Source organism: Castor canadensis, chromosome 4 (genome assembly GCF_047511655.1).
Source record: "Castor canadensis chromosome 4, mCasCan1.hap1v2, whole genome shotgun sequence".
Taxonomy (NCBI): domain Eukaryota; kingdom Metazoa; phylum Chordata; class Mammalia; order Rodentia; family Castoridae; genus Castor; species Castor canadensis.
Genome location: NC_133389.1, coordinates 81198755 through 81215401, shown reverse-complemented (window position 1 = coordinate 81215401; position 16647 = coordinate 81198755). Strand labels below are relative to the sequence as shown.

Genomic DNA, 16647 nt, shown 5'->3' with positions numbered 1-16647 from the left:
AATGAGTGCTTCTAATTTGTGTGATCTCCAAGTTCGGATATTTCTTATTTTGTTTTCACACTTAGAGTAGGTAGGCACGAAGGGGCTTAAATGGCCATCCTGGCACCTTTCTCCTTGACATCAGAGTTGAGACACTAAATGGTGGCAGTATCTTGGCAATGACACATGAACCCTAAAGATGCAACATGTGTCTGCTTGTCCAGCAAGGTACTGGCTTCTGCAGGGGTGAACGCAGCAGTTCCAACACAGGAAAGTCCTACCCTGAGGTCATTCCAGTTCCTCTCTCTTGGTTCCCACTTCAGCTGACACACAGGCTAAGAAGCAGTAACCATGTTGGGGAAGTTTGCCACACAAAATGTAGTAGAGAGAGCAGAGAGCAAATGCCATGAGGAATCAGGAAGATTGTAGCAGTTGAAGTCTTCATCCCAATATAGCAAAGAAGATAGTTTCAGAAAGGTCTCCTTTCCCTTTCTTGTGTCACCTAACTCACTCAGAAAGCTGGCTTGCATCTGTAGGCACAGGTTGTGGTTTTTCTCACAGGAATTGGCTGTTCCAAGTGAACCATAAGAATTCTACTCTGTGTCCATCCTGAGATGCTCAGAGATGAGAAAGAGCCTTCTGAACCATCATGGAGTCAGGAATTCAGCTGACACTTTCATAGTAAGATGCAGAGAACTTGAGTCCCTCTGAAAGGCAGAAAAAACTCCCCATTAGATAGTGGCTGCAGTCCCTTTCCCAGCTGGAGATCACTGGGAAAGGCTCAGATGGCCAATTCCTTGTGGGGGTTCCTTCTGGAGCCATGGCAGAGAAGCTCCGTGAAGACAGAGGAGCCTTAAGATGGGTGTGAGCAGGACTGGGTTTGGCCAGCAGAAAGGATGAAGGGTTGGGAGGACAGCCATCAAAATTATGGGCCATGTTCTTCTCCTCAGGGGATTATAATTTAGTTGGAAGGAGGCCAACGGTGCTGGAGAAATGCCATGAAGGGTCAGGGCTCTTGATGTCTCCTTTCTCTTTCTTGCCCTCCGCTTGCAGAATCTGTACCTTCACCTATCTCTCCATCTGACCCATCTCAGGTAGAACTAGTTGGAACCAGAGAACTGTTATCTGTGGTGCTCTATCACTGTTATTTATGATGTTTTACTCCTTGAGTCATGCTCTGGCCCCATGTCACTCTAAATAACAATCAGAGTCTCCAAAGAATAATGACACTTATTTGGGAATAACAGAACATTTCAATGAGAATACTTGTGCAATAGTAAACTAAGGGCCTATTCAGGAAAACCAAGGCAAAGGGAAACTTTCAAAAGGCAAAAGGGAGTAATTTATGAGGCTACTTGGATACAAAGTTCACTGGTATTGGAGACCTGAGGAGGCAGCAGGTGGAGTCAGCTCATGGGTGGAGGTGCCATGGCTGTTCTGCATCCTTCTGATTGTTGTAGCCTTTTTTCCCCCCCTGGATAAAGTGACTTTATTAGACAAAGCCAGGATTACATAGGAAATATATGGAAACTTCCCGAATTTGTGTGTCATCCTTGTGCAGGGGCTATGCTAATCTTCTCTGTATATGTGCTGCTGAAGGAGCACTGCTTGTTGCAATCTTAAAGAATTTTAGAAACTAACTTTGTTACAGAAATCCCTGCCTGGGGGCAAAGCGTTGGAAGTATGGCATGCATGTAGAATGAGAAGGACTCCATTGTGGGACTTGAGAGAGCCCTTGAAACAGTGTTTATCTCAGACAGACAGAATCCCTCCCCATTTATTACTTCCAGGCTCCAATTCTGTCTGGGAGGGAGGCGTGTGATTTCATTTTGGTGTCATCAGCCTGTACACCTGAAAGGAAGCTGGAGTGGAGGATGGGAAGCCAAAAGGATAAATGAACCTCAGGACCATGGAGAGAGGGAAGAGAAAGAGGTTTCAAAAGGAGGGATTTTTCTGGACAGCTGTGGAAGGGAGCGTCATCAATGAAGGCTCCCAACAATGGAGTGGCCAGGAGACACAGAGAGAGGACACCGGGAGCCACTCCCCTTTACCATCCTCAGTGAGGTTTGTGTTGGAAAGTTGGCTTGAGTGTGCAGCAAAGAACTGTGCTATCCTCCATTTCCCACACTTGTGTCTGTGCCAGGCCAGTTAATTGAAGGACTGGTTGGTGTATGACTGCAAAAGAGAACAGCAGCCCCCGAGAACTGGGAGCAAGCTGGGTATCACAGCTGGGCCTCCATGTCTCCCACTATCAATCATATTGCAGAAGACTAGCGTTGGATAAGGCCACGGTGACCATGATGGATCAAGCAGAAACAAGAGTGCTCCTGAATGAGATGGGAAAAAACCCACAAAAACCCCAAAACAAACCAATGCTTCTTCCTGATGACCTCTCCACCCAGGACCCAGCACCTCTGACACCAGATGCATGGGGTTTTCTCCATCCACGAAGCAAATCTCCAGTTGACACTCAGAGCCCTACTGTTTTTTTTTTTTTTTTTTTCATTTTTCTTTTATTATTCATATGTGCATACAAGGCTTGGTTTATTTCTCCCCCCTGCCCCCACCCCCTCCCTTACCACCCACTCCACCCCCTCCCGCTCCCCCCCTCAATACCCAGCAGAAACTATTTTGCCCTTATTTCTAATTTTGTTGTAGAGAGAGTATAAGCAATAATAGGAAGGAACAAGGGGTTTTGCTGGTTGAGATAAGGATAGCTATACAGGGCATTGACTCACATTGATTTCCTGTGCGTGGGTGTTACCTTCTAGGTTAATTCTTTTTAATCTAACCTTTTCTCCAGTTCCTGGTCCCCTTTTCCTATTGGCCTCAGTTGCTTTAAGGTATCTGCTTTAGTTTCTCTGCATTAAGGGCAACAAATGCTAGCTAGTTTTTTAGGTGTCTTACCTATCCTCACCCCTCCCTTGTGTGCTCTCGCTTTTATCATGTGCTCATAGTCCATTCCCCTTGTTGTGTTTGCCCTTGATCTAATGTCCACATATGAGGGAGAACATACGATTTTTGGTCTTTTGAGCCAGGCTAACCTCACTCAGAATGATGTTCTCCAATTCCATCCATTTACCAGCGAATGATAACATTTCGTTCTTCTTCATGGCTGCATAAAATTCCATTGTGTATAGATACCACATTTTCTTTATCCATTCGTCAGTGCTGGGGCATCTTGGCTGTTTCCATAACTTGGCTATTGTGAATAGTGCCGCAATAAACATGGATGTGCAGGTGCCTCTGGAGTAACAGTCTTTTGGGTATATCCCCAAGAGTGGTATTGCTGGATCAAATGGTAGATCGATGTCCATCTTTTTAAGTAGCCTCCAAATTTTTTTCCAGAGTGGTTGTACTAGTCTACATTCCCACCAACAGTGTAAAAGGGTTCCTTTTTCCCCGCATCCTCGCCAACACCTGTTGTTGGTGGTGTTGCTGATGATGGCTATTCTAACAGGGGTGAGGTGGAATCTTAGTGTGGTTTTAATTTGCATTTCCTTTATTGCTAGAGATGGTGAGCATTTTTTCATGTGTTTTCTGGCCATTTGAATTTCTTCTTTTGAGAAAGTTCTGTTTAGTTCACCTGCCCATTTCTTTATTGGTTCATTAGTTTTGGGAGAATTTAGTTTTTTAAGTTCCCTGTATATTCTGGTTATCAGTCCTTTGTCTGATGTATAGTTGGCAAATATTTTCTCCCACTCTGTGGGTGTTCTCTTCAGTTTAGAGACCATTTCTTTTGATGAACAGAAGCTTTTTAGTTTTATGAGGTCCCATTTATCTATGCTATCTCTTAGTTGCTGTGCTGCTGGGGTTTCATTGAGAAAGTTCTTACCTATACCTACTAACTCCAGAGTATTTCCTACTCTTTCTTGTATCAACTTAAGAGTTTGGGGTCTGATATTAAGATCCTTGATCCATTTTGAGTTAATCTTGGTATAGGGTGATATACATGGATCTAGTTTCAGTTTTTTGCAGACTGCTAACCAGTTTTCCCAGCAGTTTTTGTTGAAGAGGCTGCTATTTCTCCATCGTATATTTTTAGCTCCTTTGTCAAAGATAAGTTGCTTATAGTTGTGTGGCTTCATATCTGGATCCTCTATTCTGTTCCACTGGTCTTCATGTCTGTTTTTGTGCCAGTACCATGCTGTTTTTATTATTATTGCTTTGTAATATAGTTTGAAGTCAGGTATTGTGATACCTCCTGCATTGTTCTTTTGACTGAGTATTGCCTTGGCTATTCGTGGCCTTTTGTGTTTCCATATAAATTTAACAGTAGATTTTTCAATCTCTTTGATGAATGTCATTGGAATTTTGATGGGAATTGCATTAAACATGTAGATTACTTTTGGGAGTATAGACATTTTTACTATGTTGATTCTACCAATCCATGAGCATGGGAGATCTCTCCACTTTCTATAGTCTTCCTCAATCTCTTTCTTCAGAAGTGTATAGTTTTCCTTGTAGAGGTCTTTCACATCTTTTGTTAGGTTTACACCTAGGTATTTGATTTTTTTTGAGGCTATTGTAAATGGAATTGTTTTCATACATTCTTTTTCCGTTTGCTCATTGTTAGTGTATAGAAATGCTAATGATTTTTCTATGTTGATTTTATATCCTGCTACCTTGCTATAGCTATTGATGATGTCTAGAAGCTTCTGAGTAGAGTTTTTTGGGTCTTTAAGGTATAGGATCATGTCGTCTGCAAATAGGGATATTTTGACAGTTTCTTTACCTATTTGTATTCCTTTTATTCCTTCTTCTTGCCTAATTGCTCTGGCTAGGAATTCCAGTACTATGTTGAATAGGAGTGGAGATAGTGGGCATCCTTGTCTAGTTCATGATTTTAGAGGGAATGGTTTCAGTTTTTCTCCATTAAGTATAATGCTGGCTGTAGGTTTGTCATATATAGCTTTTATAATGTTGAGGAACTTTCCTTCTATTCCTAGTTTTCTTAGAGCTTTTATCATGAAATGATGTTGGATCTTATCAAAGGCTTTTTCTGCATCTATTGAGATGATCAAGTGGTTTTTGTCTTTGCTTCTGTTAATGTGGTTTATTACGTTTATTGATTTTCGTATGTTGAACCACCCCTGCATCCCTGGGATGAAGCCTACCTGGTCGTGGTGAATAATCTTTTTGATGTGTTGCTGAATTCGATTTGCCATTATTTTGTTGAGGATTTTTGCATCAATGTTCATTAAGGAGATTGGCCTATAGTTCTCCTTTTTGGAGGTGTCTTTGCCTGGTTTTGGGATAAGTGTAATAGTGGCTTCATAAAATGTGTTTGGCAGTTTTCCTTCCCTTTCTATTTCGTGGAACAGTTTAAGGAGGGTTGGTATCAGTTCTTCTTTAAAGGTCTGATAGAATTCAGCAGAGAATCCATCAGGTCCTGGACTTTTCTTTTTTGGGAGACTCTTGATTGCTGCTTCAATTTCATTTTGTGTTATAGGTCTATTCAGGTGATTAATTTCCTCTTGGTTCAGTTTTGGATGATCATATGTATCTAGAAATCTGTCCATTTCTTTTAGATTTTCAAATTTATTTGAATATAGGTTCTCAAAGTAGTCTCTGATGATTTCCTGGACTTCCATGGTGTTTGTTGTTATCTCCCCTTTTGCATTCCTGATTCTACTAATTTGGGTTTTTTCTCTCCTCATTTTAGTCAGGTTTGCCAGGGGTCTATCGATCTTGTTTATTTTTTCAAAGAACCAACTTTTTGTTTCATTAATTCTTTGTATGGTTTTTTTGGTTTCTATTTCATTGATTTCAGCTCTTATTTTTATTATTTCTCTCCTTCTATTTGTTTTGGGATTTGCTTGTTCTTGTTTTTCTAGGAGTTTGAGATGTATCATTATGTCATTGATTTGGGATCTTTCAATCTTTTTAATATATGCACTCATGGCTATAAACTTTCCTCTCAGGACTGCCTTAGCTGTGTCCCATAGGTTCCGGTAGGTTGTGTTTTCATTTTCATTGACTTCTAGGAACTTTTTAATTTCCTCTTTTATTGCATCGATGATCCATTCTTCATTAAGTAATGAGTTATTTAGTTTCCAGCTGTTTGCATGTTTTTTGTCTTTACTTTTGTTGTTGAGTTCTACTTTTACTGCATTGTGGTCGGATAGTATGCATGGTATTATTTCTATTTTCTTATATTTGCTGAGGCTTGCTTTGTGCCCTAGGATATGATCTATTTTGGAGAAGGTTCCATGGGCTGCTGAGAAGAATGTATATTGTGTAGAGGTTGGATGAAATGTTCTGTAGACATCTACTAGGTCCACTTGATCTATTGCAGATTTTAGATCTTGGATTTCTTTATTGAGTTTTTGTTTGGATGACCTATCTATTGATGATAATGGAGTGTTAAAGTCTCCCACAACCACTGTGTTGGCGTTTATATATGCTTTTAGGTCTTTCAGGGTATGTTTGATGAAATTGGGTGCGTTGACATTGGGTGCGTACAGATTGATGATTATTATTTCCTTTTGGTCTATTTCCCCTTTTATTAGTATGGAATGTCCTTCTTTATCTCGTTTGATCAATGTAGGTTTGAAGTCTACTTTGTCAGAGATAAGTATTGCTACTCCTGCTTGTTTTCGGGGGCCATTGAGAGCCCTACTGTTTAACTCAGTTCTGGCATGCATCACTTAATGACAGGAATGCATTCTGAGCAATGGGTCCTTAGATGATATCAGCATTGTATGCATGTCATAGTGTATTACACAAACCTGGATTGTAGTGGTCACTATCTGCTTGGGCTATATGGCTTATATACGATAGAGCCTATTGCTTATAGAACCCCATGGCACAAAACATGAGATTAAATTACTCCCAAGAGGAAATCATGCACTTAAAAGGCATTAGTAAATACAAGATGTGTGAGGCAAGAGTTCACTCTAAAATGACAATAAAAGTACAGAATAACAAATATGCCAACCAGTGATATAGTTGCTTATTATCAATATCAAATATTCTGTCTTACACATAGTGGTACGTGCTGTACTTCCAACGACTGGCAGCACAATTGCCACCAGCATCATCACAAACATGTGAGTAATGCCTTGTGGGAAGAGGTTTTTTTTTTTTTTTTTGTCTCTTTTTGTTTTTTGGTGCTGGGATTGAACCCAGGGCCTCATGCATGCTAGGCAAGCGCTGTACCACTGAGCTACATCCCAGCCCTGAGTAATGCCTTGTGCCAAGATGGTACTGTGGCTATGATGCCACGTGGCAGGAGTTTCCAGCTCCATTATAATCTTCTGGGATCACAATGGTACATGTGGCTGTTGTTGACAGAAAGGCTATATGGTGCCTGATTGTAGAGGTTACCCACAGTTTCCGTCTGACTTGGCTACAAATTGAGGGTTCCTACAAATCCTTCCTTAGGTTTGATTAATTTGTTACAGCAGCTCATAGAGCTTGCAAACACTTACTTAAATCTACTTATTTCTTATAGTAATAAGAGTGTGATAAAGATACAGGTGAACAAAGAAAGAGGTACATAGGGTGAGGTGCAGAAGGGTCCCTAGTAAAACAGCTTTTGTCCTGTGGAATTGGGGTGCCACTGTCCCTGCATGTGGATGTTTATGGCAACTGGGAAACTCTCCAAGCCCCACCATGTAGGGATTTTTAATGGAGATTTCTGTGTGTCAGTGGAACTCCATTGATATAAAGTCCACTATCGTGGGACTTTTTCTGAATTGTGAAACTGTGGGCACATGGGAGTCAGGAAGAGTTGGTTAGGACACAGTAAAGACTGGAGACTGAAGAAGATCGAAGGTGAAGACAGTCTCTGTCTCTATAGGGCAATTTCCAGAGGTCTGGGAGGACTTGAATGACAGCAAGGTGGCGGGTGAGACCAGCTTGTGTTTGATAGCAGCAAAAAGACAACTCCTATGGGCCTGAGCCACACAAGGTTGTCATGGAAAGCTGGTCTCCTGACCTAGATGCCCATTCATAAATAAGGTTTATTATTCCTCAGATGAAGAGGAGGACAGGGGGAGTCAACTTCGCAAAACCCGCTTTTAAACGGGGGGAGTTCAGGGGCTCAGTTCAAAGAATGTGACAAAACTCATGTCCCCAGATAGGTGCCAGCTTTGGTTCTCCTGGTTTACTGGAGCCCCATCTCTGAAGCTGTATGTCTTGGCTGACAGGTTTACACTTTGGTGGTTGGAGAAAGATAAGGGGGAGAAGATTGCCTGGTTTAATTGGAGAGTAAAGAGTATTAACCTCGTTCTCTCCAGCGTGTAAAGCAAGAGAGAGGGAGAAAGGGAAAAACATGTCTGTTTGAATTACAAGCATAGCAACTTGGCCAGCACGCAAACTGGCCACATCAAATGTTTTTCCCTTTTTAATTTTGTTTCTTTTTTTTTCTACATAACAAAGACATAAGAGATGGTCACACAGTAACCAAGAGAGAGTCCCAGTACACACAATTACATACAAATGTTGCAGAGCATTTGGCTGTTATAAAATCTCATTACCAATGAAGGGGCTATTAGATAAGTCCTGTAGCTTGCTCAGTTATTTCTACCAGGCAGCATTGCTCTCAATAGGTTGATTGCTATCAAGGTAGCATATAGAAAACCTAGTGGGAAGCTTTTTTATGGTCATGTCCACAGCAAATGAGAGAATGCATTCTTAAAGCCTTGGTAATGAGCATCCCTTTTTATTTTTTTGTTTTTAGTTCCAGTTACATTTTCCCCACTGTTAATTAATTCCCTCGATTTCTATGGGACGGGGGCAAGGCAATCATCTGTTTCGTACCTTTCGTTAGTTCATGGTGCCCGTGTACGTGCCAAGTAGGCAGCCATTATAAGGTTACTGACTCTCCTGGAACAGGGTGGAGTGGATGGGAGGAGCCAGGTCGGGGAGAGTTGAAGGCTGGAGAGCAGAGTACAGTGGGAGGCCCACCTGGGCATCCTGCAGTCATGTGACATCAGGTGTGCCACATCTGAGTGTCAGCTTCCCTTTATATAAAAGGAGAGCTGCTTGGAAGAGCTACTGGCATAACGCACATGCAGCATCCAGCAAGCAGTAAGCAAAGCAGGTCCCGGAATTAGAGTCACTGGGAGGCGGCTAGACACATCAGAAACTCAGGGCTGAGGCTCACCTGCAGGTACTTTCCAAGTTCCTAGGTCTGGGCTGGAATGTGCATCTCTAAGTTCCCAGGTGATGCTGATGGTGGCTTGGGGACCACACTTGGGAAAGCACAATTGTAAATGTTGGTGAATGGAGGGAAGAAAACTGGTATTTATTTAATGTTTTTTGTGCCATTAACAAAATTGGGCTTAAAAAGCATGAAAAGAAGAAAAAATTACCTGATAATTACACTCTTAGGAGCAAACAAATATAGAATTTTCTGACTAATTTTATCCTAAAGTTTTTGCACTGTCAAGTAGAGATTACCTCCAATTTGGTGGCTAGTAACTGAAATCCACTTGAGTTAGCTTAATCACAAATGGAGAGTTTATTGAAAGATAGAGGAAGGCTGTGGAAGCTAGTGACAGTTATAGCTGGCCCCAGCTTGGCTTCCAAAACATCTGTCCAGCTGGACTCCCTCTCTCCCTGTGCACAAAACTTGCATTGCTTCCCAGGACATCATGGATGGGAGAAGGATTCTGACTGACTTACTGTAGATCAGTTGTCCAACAGTGGTTCAATCACCCAGGACCATTGAGGGCTGGATTACTTGGTAGCAATAAAGTAGCTTTACCTGTAACCAGGTGAATGGGAGGAGGTGGTGGTGGGGATAGACAGAGCAAGGAGCAGCCACAAGTGTGAAAGAAGTGGGCTCTCATGGTTAAAGGAGCTGACTTCCTGTGTAGCTCAGCACTGGGTACTTGGGCTTTGTTAAACGTTAGTAAATTGAATGGAGTTATTTTTAGAAAACTCCTGGGACTAGGTGTCAGGCATGTATTTGTGCAAAAAGCAACGATTTAACAGCTGCACTGAACAAATGCATAGAGAGAAAACTCAGAGAGGCAGAGCATTGACTTCTTGCCTTTTACTAAAAGTCACTTAAATGAATGGAGAATCATTTTTTAAAAGCAGTCTGCTTTGGGTTTCATACCTGTTTGATTGACCTGCAGGTTCAGTCAAGCATAGGGTTTAACCTGATAATTCCAGTCAAATTCTATGCACATTTATAAGTCGACTGAAACAGAGCCAGATTTCTCTTTAAGATTGCCTTGATTTCCACAGGAGGAAAGATAGGTGTGTCTGCAGCTCTAATGTGGACCACATGCAATTCCCAAAAGAAGCTTTTGGGGTTGCCACAAATTGTGTCTTTAATTGTGGAATTGGGGTTTGAATTTAGGGTCTCAAGATTGCTAGGCAGGTGCTCTATCACCTAAGCCACATTCTCAGCCCTTTTATGCTTTAGTTCTTTTTGGATAGGTCTTACGTTTTTGCCTAGGTCCAGCCCTGGACCGTGATCTTTCTACCTATGCTTCCTGTGTAGCTGGGATGATAGGTACATGCCACCAAGTCTGACTTATTATTTGAAATGGGATCTTGCTAACTTTTGGCCTGGGTTGGCCTTGAATCTTGATTGTTCTGATCTCTACCTCTCAAGTAGCTGGTATTACAGGTGAGAACTACCATACCCAGCCACAAATTGTGTCTTAAAAGTATATCCACAGTCGGCTCTCACCTGTTCAAAATGATTTGGGGGCCCTTTATACAAGTTAACATCTAGATATCTTTTCTTGCATTGTGAGACTACTGTAAATATATGGGGGCAAACACAACAGGAACTGTAGCTACCACCTTCTTATTCAAAGTATTTTCTAGCTATTTACCAATTTTTGCATTTCCATAATAATTAAATAGGCTGTGCAGACTGCCAATGTGTTCCTGTTGGAGGTTCCTTCTTTTCAAAGGTGTCTGACAGATTTAGGTCTTATGTTTTCTTCCTTTTGCGCTGAAAGGGAAAATAGGGAAAGAGGTGGAGAATTCCCAGTAAGAGTCTTCAAGTACTCCTACATCAGTTCAAGCCAGAAGAGGTTTGCTCTGCTGGCAGCTGCAGAAAACTATTAGAGTCTTCAAGGAGCAGAGCACAGAAGGGAGGTCCTGCCGATGGGGTTGGCTCCCAGTGCTGGCTTTCAGTATCATTAGGGGATTCTCATTAGCTGAGGCTTTTGGGACACAAAATGCAGGAAGACTTGCTGTTTTTTCTGTTCTCTTCCCTGTGGGGAGCTTTCTCTCAGGCACTGAATCAGCTGCTTGCTTTGCGTACGGGAGACAAAGGGGGAATGTCCATATATAAATATCTCCAAATATTACCCAGACACAAACAAACTTGAGGAGCTTGTACCTGTAGCTCAGGGCAGGGCTGAGCTTCCTGCCCAGCCCTCACTAGGACCATGAGGTCACCAGTTAGAACAGGTACTAGCCTGAGGGTGCCGTGGCTGCCTCCTACCTGGTGAATGAGCAGGTCTGCCTCCAGTGACTTGCCTGACCTTCTCTTAAGAGTGGCAGGACCCTTTCAGGATGGTGTAACTTACTCCTGGCCACCTCTAGACTATCTATGGGCAGTGTGTCTATCAGGAGGACACATCTAAGGAAGACACACTAGTGTCTGTTTGGTCTGTGATCTGCATGTGTCCAGAGGCTGGGCCTGTGAAGATGCTTCTCTTATGTCAGGTTCTGGGGCCTCAGGAAGGGAAGGGTCCTGTCTTCAAGGTGATCATGGCAAGTTTAAGTGATGGTATGTAGGCACCAAGGGTAGCAGAGACCCCTTACTTGGGGACCAGTGACCTTCAAGACCCCTTCCCTCACTACCTGTCTCCCTCTTGTTGGCACTTGTGAGGGCTGGGCTACTACCCACATCTTTGGCAGCCCCTTAACCTTCCCAAGCATTGACATCCTCACCATCCAATGGGGATCTAAGCCCTGACTTTTAGGATCCTACAGAATGGGGTGGGGCTAGTGCTCAGGACATCACTGTCTTGGTCTGCTGGGGCCCCTACAAATACCACAGACTGGGCAGCTTAACCAAGTGAGGTTTATTCTTTAACTGCTCTGGAAGCTGGACATTCAAGATCAAGGCATTGGCAGGTTTAGTTTCTTCTGGGGCCTTTCTGCTTGGCTTGTAGAAGGCAGCCTCCTCCACTTGTCTTCATTCAGGTTTTCCTCTGTGTGTATCTGTGTCCTGATCCCTTCACATGGGGACACTAGTCATATTGGATTAAGGACCATCATGGTGGCATCATTTTACCTTAATTACCCCAATAAAGACCTGGTCTCCAAGTACAGTCACATCCGGAGGTTCTGGGACATAGAACTTCAGTGTAAGTGTATATGTGGGGGCACATTTTGGCCCATCACAGTGGTAAATGGTGAATTGTTCCATAAATCCAGGTTCCTGGTGTAGCCCTGCATCATCAGGAGCATGGGCTCTGCAGAGAAGCCCTGGCTGACCCCACAGCCTGGGCCACATTCCACCTTTGTGCTCTCCTAAGCACAGTGGCTGTACACATGACCACTCTAGGTGCATTATGGTCTTCGCTGATGACAGAGGCCATCAGTCTCTGTGTGTAGCACAAGATATGGCCAGATCAGATTCAAACAGGTGCTGACAGCTGAACAGCTGAGAAATGCCTGCATCCATGAGCCAGACCTCATGGCTGGGCCTTCCCATTCTCTCAGCAGCACCTCGCTCCCCTCCAGACTGCAGGGTCATAGAGAGGTCCCTCTTTCCCCATCCTGCTGTTCCCCCTGCCAGTCGCTGAGTCTCCCCCATCACAGCTGATGGGAGCTGGGAAGAGGAGAAGGACAGGAGGAAGGGAGGGAGCTGGTCAGAGAGGGGAATGGGCAGGGGATGGTGGTCAGCAGGGGACTGTGGGCAGGGGCACATGGACAGTGAGTGACACAGAATCTCTGGGGGGGTGGGAGTTGGCATTTAACAAAAACTTCTCAAGGGACTGTAATGGGAGCCAAGGCAGGAAACACTGTTGGGCCCTCCCTCACCAGCTGCGGATGGGGACATGCCACTGTGGCTTTTGGGTCTAGAGACTGGGCTCTTCCTCAGTCCCATGATGGAACAGCCTGCATGGCTGCGCCAAGTTCATTCTTTCGTGGAGCCATATGGTATTTGCAATGCCTGCACAGAAATACCATCGTCTCAGAAAGGAGCATGACTGCCTGTGATTAAAGCACTACACCTTCACATTATTTTCCTGGTTATGAATAATTTATTTTTTATCTTAATGTTGTATTAACACTGCAGTGAATGTCATTCAGTTCCTTTATCTTTCAAGGAAAAATTATAGAAAAAGACTTGGGTTATCAAAAGGGCCGGTGGTTCTCATAAGTGGGGCTTCAGACAGAGGGCTGTGATGGGGGAACGAGCTGTGCTAGTTCTTAGAGAGGCAAGGGGACTTGTCCCAGGTCTCTCAGAGAGCAAGATGCAGGAGTGGGATTTGAAGGCAGGTTGTTGGGCTTCAGAACCTTTGCCCAGGCCAGGTAGTAGCCGGGGTAGATTTGAAGTTCCACTCCTGTAGCTCGTCCTCCTCCTGCCTTTCCAGTGGTGGCCCCACTGGGACTGTAGGTTCCTCTTCTGGAGGAAGTCCCTTAAGAACTGGGGGCCTGCAGGCTGTGGCTACCGCTGTGACATTTTTCTGCAGACACTGCAGACAGGAACTTCCACTACTTATGTCCCCCTCCCTGTGTGAATGCAGATTAGGAGCTGGTTTGTCCAGGAGCCCGTGAGAAACTGTAATCAGGGTGGCATTAATAAAGAGTGATATTAACAGGGAGTACGTCACAGAAAGTCACTAGAGAGAGGGGGCCCTGAGGCTGTGGTGTGAGAGGGTTGGGGAAGACTTCCTGTAGGAGGAGGTGAGGCTGGAGAGTGACTTTCAAGAGCCAGAGGGCTTGAGGACAAGCTCAGGATGTAATTACGCTAGGGAAAGGTATGAATTCCCCCAAGAAAAACGAAGTTAATTGAAATGCCTTGTGAAAGCCCTGCCGGAAACCATGGCCACGACTCGTTTTCTTTAATTGGACAAAGTACTGATTTAGACAATGCCTCTCCAGCATGGATTAAAAAAATTTAATGTAAATTACTTAATCTCAGTTGGCTTGCTGAAGCGAATACCCCTGAGGGGGCCATTGGAGGACAAGAGCAGAATTTCTCTTTTCCCCATTGGGGTCACCTAATCAACAATCAAACCTCGTCACGGCCGTTGCCCACAGAGGCTGTGTGCTAAGCTCTTCAGCAAGCCCATGAGGTCCCTGACCTGCCAGGAGCAGAGGCTGTGCTGGAGGTGTTGTCAGTCCCTGGAGGAAAGTCAGGGGTCCCAGGGCTCTGGGCCCTGGCTGTGCTTGAACAGCAGAGGGCCTGTGGCTGCTCTGATGGGTCTGCTGACTGCCCGGCTCCTCACCTGGGAAGTGATAACTACCAAGAACTGAGCATCTCTCCTAGGGGAGACATATAGCCTGAATCATCACTTTGTCACCTCTATTCCATGAAGCGGCTGGGAATTGTTTCCATTCACTGCTGAGCAACTTGAGGTTTGGAAAAAACCAAAGTAACCCTGACCAAGGTTGCACAGCTGTGCTTGGTGGGGCCAGTGTGTGCTCCAGAGCATCTGTCTTTCCATCCCCCGCCCTCCCCGCGGTCCCCTGGAGTTCTTGCGGTTGCGCTGGATAAGGGCTAAGGCCCCTGGAAGATTGGCTGTCTGCACATCTCCTTGGTTTTACTCCTCATAGAATAAACAGGTGTCTTAATCTGTTTGTGTTGTTCTAACAAAATAGCTTAGACTGGTTAAAATTTACAAATAACAGAAACTTATTTCTTATCGTTCTGGAAGTCTATGATCAAGGTGTTAGAAGACTGATGAAGACCTGCTTCTCAGTTCATAGATGTCACCTTCTCATGTCTTCACTTGGTGAATGGGCAGACAGTCCTCTGGAGTCTCTGTTATAGGGCATTAAGCCTCCTAATGAGGGGTCCACCCTCCTGCCCTCATCACTACCCAAACACACTACCCCTAGGACATCATTCTGTCTTAACATTCAGGGGGCTCTGATTTCTGGAATATTCTTTTTCATGATGAAGACACCAGCATCCTAGAAATTCAAAATATTCATACCATAGCAATAGTCCACAGCACCTACCACTCTCCCATGATGACACTGGGGTGTTCTTTTTTTTTTTTTTAATTTTTTTTTTTTCATTTTTCTTTTATTATTCATATGTGCATACAAGGCTTGGTTCATTTCTCCCCCCTGCCCCCACCCCCTCCCTTACCACCCACTCCGCCCCCTCCCGCTCCCCCCCTCAATACCCAGCAGAAACTATTTTGCCCTTATCTCTAATTTTGTTGTAGAGAGAGTATAAGCAATAATAGGAAGGAACAAGGGGTTTTGCTGGTTGAGATAAGGATAGCTATACAGGGCATTGACTCACATTGATTTCCTGTGTGTGGGTGTTACCTTCTAGGTTAATTCTTTTTGATCTAACCTTTTCTCTAGTTCCTGGTCCCCTTTTCCTATTGGCCTCAGTTGCTTTAAGGTATCTGCTTTAGTTTCTCTGCGTTAAGGGCAACAAATGCTAGCTAGTTTTTTAGGTGTCTTACCTATCCTCACCCCTCCCTTGTGTGCTCTCGCTTTTATCATGTGCGGGGTGTTCTTACTCCCCAGTCATCCTCCAGCTGACAAATAATAAGGGCCTGCGTGTGTCAGGACGGTGTCCTGCTCATTCAATTCAATTATCAGTAAACTTCAAATACAGCATGAGAGACTTATAGACATTTAGGATGAGCTGAGACGTTAGAATTCCAGCCCTGGGAAATAGGGTATTCAGGATAGGATTGCTAACAAGGTTCAATTCCAATAACAAGACTGCATTTTAAACCACTCTCATTCCTGCACTACTTTAGCACTCAAGCTTGGCCGAGAAACCCATGGGAACTACAATTTGCCTGCCTCCAAGAAAGATGCGGAATCATCTCCAAACAAGCTCTGCTAGAACTAGTTGGTTGGGTGTGATCTGGAATGAACAGAAAACTATGGGTCACTTGCTGTGGCTGGACACTGGGGCTGGACCTCATAGGCCTCACAGAGGGAGAGGACCAGGGATTCCTGGGGGTGGGGGTTGGCTCCAGGCTCACTGAGACAGTGCCATTGGGCCATGGTATACTGGATGGAAACTGCCCTTGGAAGACCCTCCCACTCACCATCACTGCCACACACAGGCCCTCTGTTGGCAGGTGGTGTCCCACGTGTGTCCTTCAAGGGTGAGCTGACCCTCTGTTCCATCACACACCCACTGTTCATTTAGCAGATATCACTGAGTAATTACCCATGTGCTGCTCAGTGTTATGACTACTGGGGATAGAAGAAGAGACCAAGACCAAAGTCCCATCTCTTACAGAGCAGTTGGGACTCTTTCCCCTATCGGAAAGCTCTGATTTCTGGAATATTTTTTTCATGATGAAGACACCAGCATCCTAGAAGCCACTCAGTCACAGAGTGGTTTCCTGAACTGGCCCAAGGCCACTTCGTCTCTCTCTGTCCAGGCTCATAGACCTGACTCTGTTGGCCATAGTATAGTCCCAATCTTCCCCTTCCTCTTTGTCCAGGGGCTTCCTGGGGACAGTGCATACAGTTCTCTAAAGGGACCTCATTGTGCAAGTGATTTCATGCTGATGCTACAACTCC

At 44.2% G+C, this 16647-nt stretch overlaps 1 non-coding gene and 1 pseudogene across 1 annotated transcript; both read right to left on the bottom strand.

The window, feature by feature from the left end:
- Positions 1 to 1496: 1496 nt before the first annotated feature.
- LOC141422852 (U6 spliceosomal RNA) lies at positions 1497 to 1597 on the bottom strand (annotated as a pseudogene).
- Positions 1598 to 8519: 6922 nt separating this feature from the next.
- On the bottom strand, positions 8520 to 8640 carry LOC141422931 (small nucleolar RNA SNORA32). Its single transcript, XR_012447623.1, has one exon. It is a non-coding gene; the product is annotated as a small nucleolar RNA SNORA32 (small nucleolar RNA).
- Between the last annotated feature and the right edge of the window lie 8007 nt (positions 8641 to 16647).